Source organism: Phocoena sinus, chromosome 9 (assembly GCF_008692025.1).
Source record: "Phocoena sinus isolate mPhoSin1 chromosome 9, mPhoSin1.pri, whole genome shotgun sequence".
Taxonomy (NCBI): domain Eukaryota; kingdom Metazoa; phylum Chordata; class Mammalia; order Artiodactyla; family Phocoenidae; genus Phocoena; species Phocoena sinus.
In genome coordinates this window covers 48,234,514-48,248,011 of record NC_045771.1, presented here as the reverse complement: position 1 = coordinate 48,248,011, position 13,498 = coordinate 48,234,514, and the positions used below count along the sequence as shown (strand labels likewise).

Sequence of the window (13,498 nt, the reverse complement as noted above, 5' to 3'; positions counted from 1 at the left end):
TCCTCCGTGGTCCTGTCTGAAACCATGAGGATTGTTTCCAAGCTGACTCACACCACTAATGTCAGGGAGCCGTGTCACACGGCGCTGGGCTCAGCAAGCTGTTGCTTGCGCGGTCGCCACTGCCGCCGCCGCTCCCCCGCGGGTGCACCAGGGTCCGCTCCTGGGGCGGGGGCGGGGCGGGGCCGGGGCGCGGCCCGCCCCCTCGGCGCGCCGGCCCCGCCCCTCCCTCCCTCCCCCACGGACCGCAATGATTTAGAAGTTCAGGAATCCCACGTGACGTCACCGGGGGGGTGATGTAATGCACTCTAAATAGAATGTATTGTAATCTTTGCTCAGTCCAACGTGGTCCCTTCACCCGGGCTCCGCTCTTGCCTTCTCCACACTTGTTTGGTAAGTTCCTAAAAATACGGCTCGGCCACATCTGGGGCTTTTGCATTTAGACACTTTTGTTGCACTTGCCGCGGGAGCCATCTCGGGAGCGTACTTGTTTGCAGGGGTTGGTTCTCGGCAGCAGCCGCGAGGTTACTTGGTCCAGTGGGCAGGTTGCAGGGCAAGGAGTAGGGAAGATGCGATGCATTTTTTTTGGAGGGTGATCTGTGTTTGTAAACACTTTGGCGGACCAGAGGGAAGTCCGGCCTCAAATGCTGGTGGACTGTGGAATCGGCTGTGTCCTGAGGCTATCCCAGAGACCCCACGCCGTGTCCGTCCCGGAGCGCGTCTTGGTGGCCGCCGCGCCGTGCGACTGGAGGGATGCTAACGTGGAACGAGCGCCGTGTCCGCCCCGGCGTGCGTGCGTGTGTGGGAGCGCGCGTGCGTTTCCCTGACACGGGGAACAGTTATGAATCGGGGGTGTGTGTTTGCCTCCAGAGACCTGGCAAGGTGCGGAACCCTCCAGAAGTGCGGTCAAGCGGCGGCAGCGGCGGCGGCAGCGGAGACGGCGAGCCAGGAACCTCCCCCCGCGTCCCCAACTTCCCGGTGATGCGGCGGAACCCCCGGAGAAAGTTTGCAAACTTCCAGCGGGCGCGGCGAGGACGTCGGGTCACCTAGGGGGCGGACGGGCGGGCGGGCGCACGGGGGGCTAGCTCCCTCCCGGGTGCCAAGCCTGCTGCTGCCACCTCTTCCGCAGAGCTGCCCACCGCAGGTGGTGGGCGCGCGCGCTGGGGGAGGGGACATCGTCCTTGGAGGGCACTTGGCTTTCACTCCAGGCGCGGAAGGCTCGAGCGTGGTGAGGGTCTCCTCGCCATCACTCCTCCAGCCGCCTCTTGCCTCTGTCCGGTTCTCGCTGGCATCATTACCTCTTCCCCGCCGCTGCCCCAAATGACAGCTCCCGCTTTTGCCGCGGCGGCGCGGTGGCAGTTCTCAGGACCCGGCGGCAGAGTCTTCCTCTCCAGCAGATTCTCCACGGAATCGCTTAAAACTTTTCAAGACGTTCTTAGAGGGGCAAGACGCACAAAGGAACCAAGGAGATGTTTTCTTCCGGCGGCTGCATCCCGCTTTTCCTTTGCTATAGATTTATTTCGAGGAGGTAGTGGGGAGGTATCTGGTAGATAAAGCCTCTGATCTAGCCCACCCCAACTTTCCCTGAACGAGTGCAGCCTCCACTTGAGGCTTGTTCAAGGCCAGGAACTGAAGTGGGCTGCTTGTAGATTTCGTTGTCAGAGTCCGCTGAGTGTTTGATTTTTATTTTTCCCTCCCTCTCTGACATGTGTCAAGGAATAAAGGCTGAATACAGGTCCATTACGTCATTCTGCAGGCCAGTAAGTGTTTGATTAACAGCTTCAGATACTCAAGGGTTGGGGGCTTAGAAGTGCTGACAAAGCAACAATGCTTTCCGCCCCCAGCCCCCAACGTACTAGTACAATCGCCGGTTCCCTGGGCATCTTTATTGCCCTCTCCTCCTGGACCCCTCCTTCTCCACCCCTTCTCCCGCCCACACTGTTATCACTCTGGCCCTGCCTACGCCTTTTACTGCTTTCCCTGGGGAGATCACAGTCCCCGGAGTGAGGGTAAGAGCTTCTGGTGGCTGAGGGGAGCGCGGTGCCTGCTCAGCGCACACACAATCTGCCCTTTTCTATTATTTAAGAAAGGCACCAGCGAGCTCTCTTCTCCAGGGCAAAAATGCTCAGCTCTGATGGAAAAGGCATCTCAGGAAATGTTTAGAGACATTATGATAATACAGTGTCCCTGTGGTGACTTAGGAAAACAACACACTCGCTGCAAGCAAAGTACTTAATTTTACATAGCGCCTTCCTCAGACCGGTTATCCGAAGAGGGATGATTGAGGATGCTGACTAAACCAAATTTAGCCAAAGGCTCAAGACTAAACGTTTCATTTCCAAAGTGAGGGAATGTGAGTCGTCGAACCCAAAGTACCATACAATAAATTGGTGCGTGTGTTTTAACCTTAAGTTTCTATATTTAAAGAGGAAGTTAAATACTAAGTCATTGAATTGAGTCAGAATCCACGTATCTGGCAGTTGAAATAAAAATACTGCGTGTGACATGTTTAAGGGGATAAAAGTAAAAAGAACTCGGGGATGGGGGCGCTGCAGTGTGCAGCAGAAATCAAACAAGAGATTTCCTAACAGGCTTTTGGATGGGGGGTGGTGGGTGCAGAAGATTTGAGTGCTCTCTGATTTGGAGTTGGTGAAAGCTAAATAAAGGAAAATTTATATTCTGAGTATGTGGGAATTTCTTGAAGAACACATGTTTTGTTATAATCAGATCTACTTTCTTCAGCGTGAAAGCCATGCTGTAGAGTAGGCATTTGTGAAACTCCTGTCTGGGGTCTAATTGACATCCTTCCCCAAGTTTGTGGCAGTATTTATTATTTATTCACATCTAGAGATGAAATAGTATAACCTCCACACAATACACATGCATCTAAAATGTTAAACTCCTTGTTTGTGATGCATACATAGACCTAAAGGGGAAAATGGCCCGGGTCACCAGCACTGGAGAGTGTGATTAATGATCAGTGATTTAGTGATCAGTGATTAGTGGTTTTATTCAAACTGTTACCTCTGACCAGAAGCACACATCAGAGGATTAACAGGCTCTTTAGATAAATGCTCATTAGTGGAAGGGGAAAAGCAAAGATAATAGGCATGCACCCAGGGACAACTTTCGAAGAAAATCATTCCCCGTCTTCAGAATAATAAGCTCTATTAACAGAAAGCCCTTTTAATTTAAAACTTGCTTTTATCTTGTAAATCAAAGTTAGATGTAAAAGTTTGTAGTGCCATTATAACCTAAATTTTCCCATATCCACTAGATGTGGATTATCTCAGTAGCGATATTTTTTTTATTTAAATAAACAATTGGACCTTTAGAGCAGCTGAACTCTGACAAGTCCTTAAGTCCCAGGGTTTGAAGGTGTCCCCCCTTCTGGAATGGAGAGTGCAGCTTGCTAACTAGATGGCGCAGTGTTATTTGGTGTTCTGTGCTGTGTCGTGCAGGAGTCTAAAGGAGCAAGTAGCTGCTTGCGAGGTGTTCTTCAATACTTACAACAAAGTTGATTCTGTGTAAGGTTGGAGGCTAGACAGTTCTACAAGTTTTTAGTCACATTTTCCATGTCAGTTAAATCTGGGGAGTTCAAGGCTACTGGAAAAATTAGTCTCATTACTAAAAGAAATTTAGAGCCCGAAGGAGAGGAGGTACGGGAGTCCAGGAGGTACCTCTGGGCTGCAGAAGTGATTTTAAAATACCAGACCTGTTCTTTTTTTTTTTTTTTTTCTTACTGAGAGCTAGTTTCACAGTCTTGAGGTCTGAACTATTGAGGCAATACTCAAAGCTTTATTTTCTTCCTAATCTTGCTGGGGAAAAAGAAGTTACTAGAAAGAAAGGAAGAAAAAATTTGATTTGGTGTCTGCAGGAAGCAACACGTTGCTGATTTTATTCTACAGATAATGGTAAGGTGATGTTTATTACACTTATTAAGCAGAAAGGGAACTTTGTAGTTGGTTCCAGGAGAACGATCTTGTAGTTTCATAGGTGAGATTCACAAATGGAATTCTTACTTTGCACTGACTTTTAATGTTGCTTTTGTAGTTTCCTGGGACTTGATAGCATTATGTTGGAAGGTTTTGTGTGTGCGTGTGTGTGTGTGTGTGTGTGTGTGAATAAGACCATTATTTCCTGGGTAAAATAATGTTCATGAGCATGGGAAGTGCAGTGGGGAAGCTACAAAGCATGTGAAATAATATGCCAGGTAAGAATTCTCTTTTCCACAAGCTTTCCTGAGATTTTTATTTTTCAACTTTACTCAGACTAAACTTGTTTACTCAGTTGATATCTTCCAGCCAACTGGTTTTGACTGTAAATTGCTGATATCCATAAATTGCTTGTCAATCAGAAGTCAGTTGTGACCTTATATAGTTTATATATGAGCAGAGAGCTAATTAGAACATTCCCACAAAAAAGTGGAAACAGTGCCTTTATTTTTATATCTTTGTGATGTCGCAGCTTTTGTTCGAATAAGGGGTTAAGTGAATAGTAGTTTGTTAGAGAGATTTTCCCTGTATAGCTTTTCAATGACAGTAAGTTGAATATTTTTGTTACGATTATTTGTCGCTATTATTTCCCACACCTGTGGATTCAAAACCAATCAGTTGTAGACTTTCTGTGGCTGTGTTCATACTAACGTCAGGTTCCTGCTCTCCTGATTTCTTGCTATAATTTGCTGTTTAGCAATGATGCACCACAATCCTATAGTGTTTCCTTAGCATTTCTTTGCTTCTGATTAAGCTGAAAATGATTTTGTATGTGGGGGGGGGTGTGATGTTCACTGGACCACCAAGATTTGAATTTTGTGTCACATTTTGTAGTTGGTTTTCTTCTGGTTATGTTGTTAGATTAAAATTGGGGATTTGAGTGGACTTATTATTTTAGTCATCTTTTTTTCTTCTTCTTCTTCACTTCAAAGCAGTGCTGTTAGCCACAAAATTAATGTGATTATGGCTGGTGTTTCCCATCTATATGCTTCTTTTGCTTCTTCCAAATTGGATTTCTACAGCGATTTAAGATCTTTTTTTAGAGGCAGCTTTCTTGGATGAAGATGGAACAATGATCTCAGTCAATTCATTATCTTGTCCAGTTTGACTACGAGCTGTATTATGGGAATCAACCAGTGCTTTTATAAATCAGTGTTTAAAAATTTAAATCTAGGACTATTTCTCTGAATCCTATTTAAGAAAATTGCACAGTTGAGATAAGGTAATAAACTGGGGTGGGGGGGCGACCAGCTCCAAATATTTAAATGTGAGAAAGAAGCACTTTTAGATATGCTAAACAGACTTAAAGAACCTTTTTGTGTTGCTATTTGTAAACTAAATAAGCTATCTACTTTATGGCATTGCTTTAAATAGAAACTCTGACACTTTAAAAATGACATCATGTTTAATGTTTTCACTAAAGAGTTCTTACATTTTGTAATTAGGGGAAAAAATGGGCAATTAGTGTTTTTTGAGGATCCATTAGTATTTCATTGTTGGGAATCACAAATCATGGATTTAATGTAAGAAAAGAGAAGAGAGAGAGAAGGCTTTTACAAGTGTCCAGGTAATACTGGTAGTACTGTTGCAGGAACAAAAGTAAAATTTTTTCGAGCTCTTACTGAGACTCTGGTACCTTCCAAATAAAACGCTACAAGTTTAGGGTAAATTCCTGAATGTATAAGATGTTACAGTGACATTTCCATATTTCTTTCCTCCAAGCTCACTCTGTTGCCCATTTATCTTTTCCGAGAAATAGATCAGAATCAACTTAACACTTTAAAAGTACATATTTTAGCTGCTTCCTTCTACTTCCTCAAGGTTCATATTTGTAATCTGTACCCTAAGATGAACAAGGATTGAAAACTACCAGGTTGGCATTTGGCTTGAACTAATCTTAGTAAGAGTTCCTCTTGGCTTAGGGGTTCTGATGTGAAGTAGGCTTGTGTGATAGCATTAAGCAGAGCTGGAACTGGAGGGAGTCTTATTGATAGACCAATCTCGTCACTTTGCAGAGGAGAACCTCGGGCCTGGTGGCTCTCCTGGCTCATCTAAGGCCGAGAGCTGGAGAGTGCCAAACGGAGCCTAGAAGCTGGGTCCCTGCCTCCAGGTTGGGTGGTCTTTTCCATGTGTCAGGCTGTAAATGCCCTTGTCCTGAAGGAAGCATAACCATGGCTTTGGATGCTTTGCTCTTTTCAAGCCTTTTGATCACTAACCTTTCAATGACAAATTTTTATCAGATCTTTTGAATGAATGCCCTGACCATAGAAACTATAGTTTCTTTTTTCTTTTTTTTAGAAATTTATTTTTATTTACTTATTTTTGGCTGCGTTGGGTCTTTGTTGCTGCACGCGGGCTTTCTCTAGTTGCGGCGAGCAGGGGCTACTCTTCATTGCGGTGCGTGGGCCTCTCATTGCTGTGGCTTCTCTTGTTGCTGAGGACGGGCTTTAGGCGCAAGGGCTTCAGTAGTTGTGGCACGTGAGCTCTAGAGCGCAGGCCCAGTAGCTGTGGCGCCCGGGCTTAACTGCTCCGCGGCATGTGGGATCTTCCCGGACCAGGGCTTGAACCCGTGTTGCCTGCATTGGCAGGCGGATTCTTAACCACTGCGCCACCAGGGAAGCTCAACCTATAGTTTCTATTCTGGTTATTTTTATATATCTGCAATGTTGATTTTTCTAATATTGGCCTCCTTAGTTGAAGGCCGCTCTCCTTCTTTACCAATACGATTAGACATGCCCTGTAAAACTACACCATTCAGATTTCATTTGAGACTAAAGTCCAGGCAAAACAAAAAATGGTCTACAGGACTGTCTCAGAATAAGGCAGTAACTTCCTTTACTTCCTGTCTTTTCTTTTTCGTCTCTGAGGAAAGGATCCAAAAAATTCTTAAAGTTAAAAGACATAATCTTTCTTTTTGTTGAATAGAGTAACAAGTGCTGTTTTCACACTGGCAGATGCGCTTTTGCCTAGGATCCGTCTGTAATATATTATCTTTCCAGGCTGGTGTATATGAGAGTGTTTAGAGGTGAATAAGGAATGAGTTGAGTCTGGAAGTATGCTGTTCGAGGTTTGAATGGCAAAACTTGACTAATCATAACTAATAGAATTCATGCATGCAACATAGGGGGCTCCAGAGCACCAAGCATTTGATTTAAGATGATGTTTAGGTTTTGCTGTATTTAGGATGGAGCACAAGAATATCTCAACAGAAATCTTGAATGCATCTACTGTGTGTGTTGTTTGGCCTGACCCACAGTTTTCCTTTCCAGCTCTTTGCATGAACACTTTAATATCAGAATTTAGGTCTCTTTTATTCTTTGATTACACTGAGGAGCCCCTGTGTTGCATGATTTCTCAAATATAACACATTTCAGCCAGTTTTATGCAGTTCTCTCTCTGCTGGCTTCCCAAGGGGGGAAAACCACACGAAACAAAAAACATCTTTGTTTTTGTTTGAATTAGCTGATTATTAGAAGAAATACATTTTATCTCCGTTTGCCAGATCTGGTGGGACCATTTTACTTTGTCAAAACAAGATTTTCTTCTTTAAGTCAACTATAATGCTGTTCAGCTTCTGAATGACCAGGTACTAATCCATGCACCAGAGGTAGAAGGCTTTGAGGATAAAGACCACTTCTAACAGGGTACCTAGGTATGACGAGGTGTGCCATTATGAAGAGCTGATTTGCCTCACTGCAATGACAGCATTGTCCAGAAAAACATTGCCTTCTGGAAGGAAAGAAATATTATAGGCTCAGACTTCTAAATTTTGAGCAGGGGCTGATGCTGTGCTGAAGATGAACCTCAGAATGTTGAGGGTCTCCATGGTGATTTATTAAACTGCAGCAGGATAAAATATTCACAGGCTAGAACTTGACCATCTACATCTTAAAAACCTTAATAGTCCTCTTCACTTATTCTCTGTATTTTCCTTATGCTAATGTTTTTCTAGATTTATTTTTTTATTTTAATTTTTAAATTTTTTTTAATTTTTGCGGTACACGGGCCTCTCTCTGTTGTGGCCTCTCCCGTTGCAGAGCACAGGCTCCGGATGCACAAGCTCAGCGGCCATGGCTCACGGGCCCAGCCGCTCTGCGGCATGTGGGATCTTCCCGGACCGGGGCACGAACCCGTGTCTCCTGTATCGGCAGGCGGACTCTCAACCACTGCGCCACCAGGGAAGCCCTAGATTTATTTTTTAACATCCATTCTAGTTACTGTGCTTTCATGAGTAACCCTGCAATAACAAATCGCAAGTGTGTGCACAGCAGAGAGGGGATTTTTTTCCATAAGCAAAATAGATTTCAATATCAAACCTTAGAAGAAACAATTAGCAAGACAAAATAAAGAAAGGTTTGAAATCTGATTGGTGGCATGCCAGGCTCTGCAATTCCTAGCTCTGCAACAGTGTGGTTTAAGGCAACAGGAAAAGCCTGAGAAGCCAGAAGAGGGTATCCCCAAAGTGCTGCCTCGAACCCATTATGCTTCCCTGCCTCAGTTTCTTCATTTGTGATAAAGGAGTGTTGGTCTTGACATCACTCTTCAACAGTGGGAGCCACAAATGCAAGCCGCATATGTAATTTTAAATGTTCCAGTAGCCACATTAAAAATAGTTTAAAAAATCAAACCGGTGATGTTAATAATTTTATTTAACCTAATATATCTGAAATATTATCATTTCAACATATAATCAATATAAAAATGTTGATGAGATACTTTATGATTTGGAGCGGGGGGGGGGTACTAAGTCTTTGAAGTCTGGTGTGTGTTTATAATTACCCCACATTTCACTTCGGACTAGTCAAGTTTCAAGTGCTCATAGCCACATGTACCAGTGACTATGGTGTCAGGCAATGTAAATCTATAGGCTGTATCAATGGTTCTAATCCAGGCAGCCCAACAGAACCACCTGTGGAGTTTATTAAAAAAATTACTAATACCTTCCCTGTCCTGTCCATTTTGACTTACTTGGTTTGGGGTGGGGGCCTGGGCCTCTATATTTTTGAAAAGCTCCAGAAATGCTTCTAAAGTTTAGCCAGGGTTGAGAATTGCAATTCTAACTGATCACTAAGGAATCTTCTACTCTAATATTCCATGATTCTATTTAAGGAAAGGGATTGCAGTAAAGCATTCGGAGTTCAAAGGGCAGCAAGCGGTTATTAGTGTGCTGCACTCCACAAAACATGTTTAAGAAAATGTAATTAATACAAATTAAAACGTGCAGATTAAATATTTTAGAAGATAATTCTTTGTACCACAGATGAGTTCGGTTTTGTGTCAGTTTCCGATATGGATTGTTTGCTTCCTGAGAAATCTTAATTTAGGATTTGGTTTGCATGCAGACTCTTCGAAACCCTCCGTTTTGGAAGAGGTCAAGATCACCACATTTCAGTTATTTTGCTAGCTTACTTCTTTGCCCCAGAGACTACTTGCCTTTAGCTGGTTTTGGAGGGATGCTTTTACTCTATTTGAGACATCTGGATCCCCTGGTGTTTCTTCGCTCTAAGCTTTTAAAAAGCTTTGTGTCAGACCAAACTTGCTGTCTGCTCGTGTCAAGATGTTAGTTGTAACCCCCCCAGACTTAAAGTGTTCCTTCTATTTGTCATCCTTTAAATACTAGAGAATCAATATTTCTCAGTACACACCAGAATGTTTTCCTTTAATAATTTTTTGAACAATATACCAGCTTGCGCATTCAGTAAATGATGCGAAGAACCCCAAAATAAAAAATAATAATTTCCAAACTCCTCACCCATCTTTTTTTGAAGTCAACAAACAGAATTGTTTGTGGAGGAGAGGAGAGACCTCAGGGACGGTCCCTTGTGACTTCATGCTGCCGAGAGTCTCTGCATTCCCACATTCGTGAGTCATTTCACCCTGAACCTCTCTCCTTATCCCCTGCATAGCAGTCTGGTTCCAAGTACATGTCTCTCTAACCATGTGCTTTTTAAACGTGACTTTAAACCTTTTTTAGGTACAAAGCTACACGTTTCTCTACATTTTGTGGTGGTAATATTTGTGTTTTCTGTAATACCATTCATCGGGAGAATTTTGACCTCCGTTCATTAACACACAGATTTTTTTTTATAAGTATTTTTAAAAATTTTTATTTTATTTATTTATTTTTGGCTGTGTTGGGTCTTCGTTTCTGTGCAAGGGCTTTCTCTAGTTGCGGCAAGTGGGGGCCACTCTTCATCGCGGTGCGCGGGCCTCACACTATCGTGTCCTCTCTTGTTGCGGAGCACAGGCTCCAGACGCACAGGCTCAAGTAGTTGTGGCTCACGGGCCTGGTTGCTCCGCGGGCATGTGGGATCTTCACGGATCAGGGCTTGAACCATGTCCCCTGCGTTGGCAGGCAGATTCTCAACCACTGCGCCACCAGGGAAGCCCAACACACAGTTTTTTGTTTGTTTTCTGTACGCGGGCCTCTCACTGTTGTGGCCTCACCCGTTGCGGAGCACAGGCTCCGGACGCGCAGGCTCAGCGGCCATGGCTCACGGGCCCAGCCGCTCCGCGGCATGTGGGATCTTCCTGGACCGGGGCACGAAGCCGTGTCCCCTGCATCGGCAGGTGGACTCTCAACCACTGCGCCACCAGGGAAGCCCCACACAGCTTTAATTCCCATTTTATAGATGGAGAAACTGAGAGACTGACACTGTGTTCGTTAATTAGAAGGTGGTCAGTGTGAGCTAAACGCTCGTGTTTATTAGTGCCTAAATATAAGCACTGCTCTGGATGGCTTCCAGGTGGGGAGTTCCCAATTGTGTATATTATTGCATTTGTCTTTGAATTTATAAATAATGTTCTTTCTGATACTTTTCCATGCATTAGTTTTACATCAATGATTTCTCTGCTAACTCTTACTTCCCAGCTTCAGGCTACATGTACAGACCTGGACTGATTAACAAATACATATGGGTATATCAGCCTCTTAACATGGGATCTGTTCTAAAAGTTGCTGGAGACATCTGTTACAAACCTGTGTTTTTGGTGGTATCTAGGGAAACTTTCTTCAGGCTAGTTTGTGATTGACTGTTAGAGGACTTTGTGGAGAGACTATGAGATTAAAGATGTAAACTGTTAAACTCTTTTGGGTATTGAAAGGAAAGGGTTTTAGGTATTCATTTATTGAGCAAAATAGACTTTAGCCCTAGCTCTTGAATTGTCTTTAATAAAACATTTTAACTCTTGTTTTACCAGTGTCCTGTCTTCATACCTGACCTGGAGCCATGTGCTTTGGAGTATTTGGTTTTTGTTTTCTCCTAATAATGACTAGGGTTGGACTTAGTCATTTGCAGTCTCTGTCTACACCTCTGTATTTTCAGTGGATGAGATACAAGCTGGGATTAATAGTGTGATCTGTGACCAGTGCCAGGGAGGGGCCACTTTGGGTCCCTTTCTAAGCATTATACTAACGTTAAAGTAATTTTAATGTCCACACATATATGTGGTTACGGTGGTTAAACTTGTATATAAACAAAAACCTTAGCCAGTGAAGACCGGGATGTTACTGGCATATATACTTGTAAATGTGATTATCATCTTTTTTAGGATGCCCATGGATAAATTGTTCCTCCTTTCGAGCAATTGATTTAGATACACACATTGGTGATTAAAAGATAATGCTAGATTAAAAAAATTGAAGCCATCTTTTAAGACACTCTTCTTTTCTAATAAGGCCTGCCTAAGCTCACATTGTTTACAATTTCATCTTCCAGCTTTGTGAAGCCAGATGACTAACAACCACCATTCTAGTGCTGTGCTGGTGGATGTCATCAAAGATGATGGTGCCCAGTGTTTTGGCACCACGAAGCAGCGTGTAATTTGAAATTGTACTTTTTGCTAAATACCCATGCTAATCTTCAAACCATTCAAAACATTAAAAAACAAAACAAAACAGTGATCTCTTCCCATTGGATGGAGGTAGTTCTGGCAGAGAAGCACAAGTATTTTTTTTCATGTGCCTCAGAAGCACTCAGAAAAATCAGGGAAGGAAAAAAATTACACATAATTGCTTGATATGCCCTTTTGGGAGGGACATTCTTAAGACAGGCAGGTTAACCCTTTAACTCAAGATTTATTTTTACCCTTTCCAGGAAGTATGCTTTTTTTTTTTTTAAATTCCTGAAGCAAAAAAACTGTAGTATCTTTAAAAGGAAGGCTGTAAATGGATGCTTAATCTTTACTTAACATTTAGCAGATATTTTAGGAGGTATATTTAGGAACTCTTATATTCCTTTACATAGTTCTTGTTATTTAAGAACTATGTGTTTTATTTAAGAACTATGTATTTTATTTAAGAACTATGTATTTTATTTAAGAACTATATATTTTATTTAAGAACTATGTATTTTATTATTGAAAAATAGAGGATTCTGGAGATCGGTTGCACAACAGTGAGGATATACTGAACACTACTGAACTGTGTCCTTGAAAATTGTTAACACAGTAAAGTTTGCTATGTGTATTTTACCATGATTTAAACAAAAAGGAGGGATAAGGTTTGCTTGTACCCATTCCCAGGATAGAGAAATAGAAGGCATAGACCACTTGTTCAAAGTTAGGTACAGCAGCTTTAGTGTCTTAATGGGAGGAACAGAAATCTAAAGAGGACTTCTGTACTTCAGGCCAATGCAGAGAGGTGACAGATGTGCGATGTGATTCTGACATATTGGAAAATCCAGGGAGGACAATAATTAGGTACACGGCTCAGATTGTCTCTTTTCTGGAGACTGGCTCGGATCTGGATGCATCCTGTATATAGAAAGCTGTATCATTTAGTTTGAAAATCACACACCATTTGGCATTATTTAAATATCTCTCTTTGTATTGAGTTGATTGCCTTTCTCAGTGCAAGGATATGTTCAACTAAGAGCAATGAAAAAACAGAGCCTTCGGTTTCTGTAAGGGAATAGAAACCCACACCTCTCCTCCCCTTACCCTCTTTCCTTCCTGCCTGCCTTTATCAGCTATTTACCGAGCATCTATTATGTGCCAGGTACTAGGGATACATGATCGAAACCCAACGCAGTCCCTCTCCTCCCAGATCTTACCGGTAGGAGAGACACCAAATAGGTCCTTGTAACAGAATGTTGTGGGAGGGTGAGGGGATGCAGGTCTGGAAGCAGAAAGCCCAGTGAGGGTGCTAGTGTGGTTGTCCAGACAAGAGGTGATAGTGGCTTGGGCTGGGATGGTGCCAGATTCAAAAGCCATTTAAGAAATAGGATCAATATGACTGGAGAATTGATTAACTATTCGATAAGGGAAGGGAGAGGGGTTTATTCATTCTAAGGGAAGAGGGAGCCAGGCAGGAGAAGCCTGACCCAGTAATGAAGTCTGGACTGTCCTTTGTGGTGGTAGAGGAGGGGAGGGTTTCTGGCCTGGTGCCCCATGGGCTTGTGTCAGAGTCCTTGGAAGAGAACAAAAAATAACTGTGAACAAAAACTCAAAGAGCCACTATAACTAAAAGCTGTAGTGCAGGTGTTGGGTTGCAAGACAGTGCAGCT

At 43.2% G+C, this 13,498-nt stretch overlaps 1 protein-coding gene across 1 annotated transcript in view; it reads left to right on the top strand.

Annotated features, from left to right (window-relative positions):
* Positions 1 to 340: 340 nt before the first annotated feature.
* CREB5 (cAMP responsive element binding protein 5) overlaps positions 341 to 13,498 on the top strand; it is a 417,963-nt gene continuing 404,805 nt past the window's right edge. The window contains exon 1 of the mRNA XM_032643594.1: positions 341 to 390. The gene's annotated coding sequence lies outside the window, so the exon portion shown is untranslated. The remainder of the gene's footprint in view (positions 391 to 13,498) is intronic.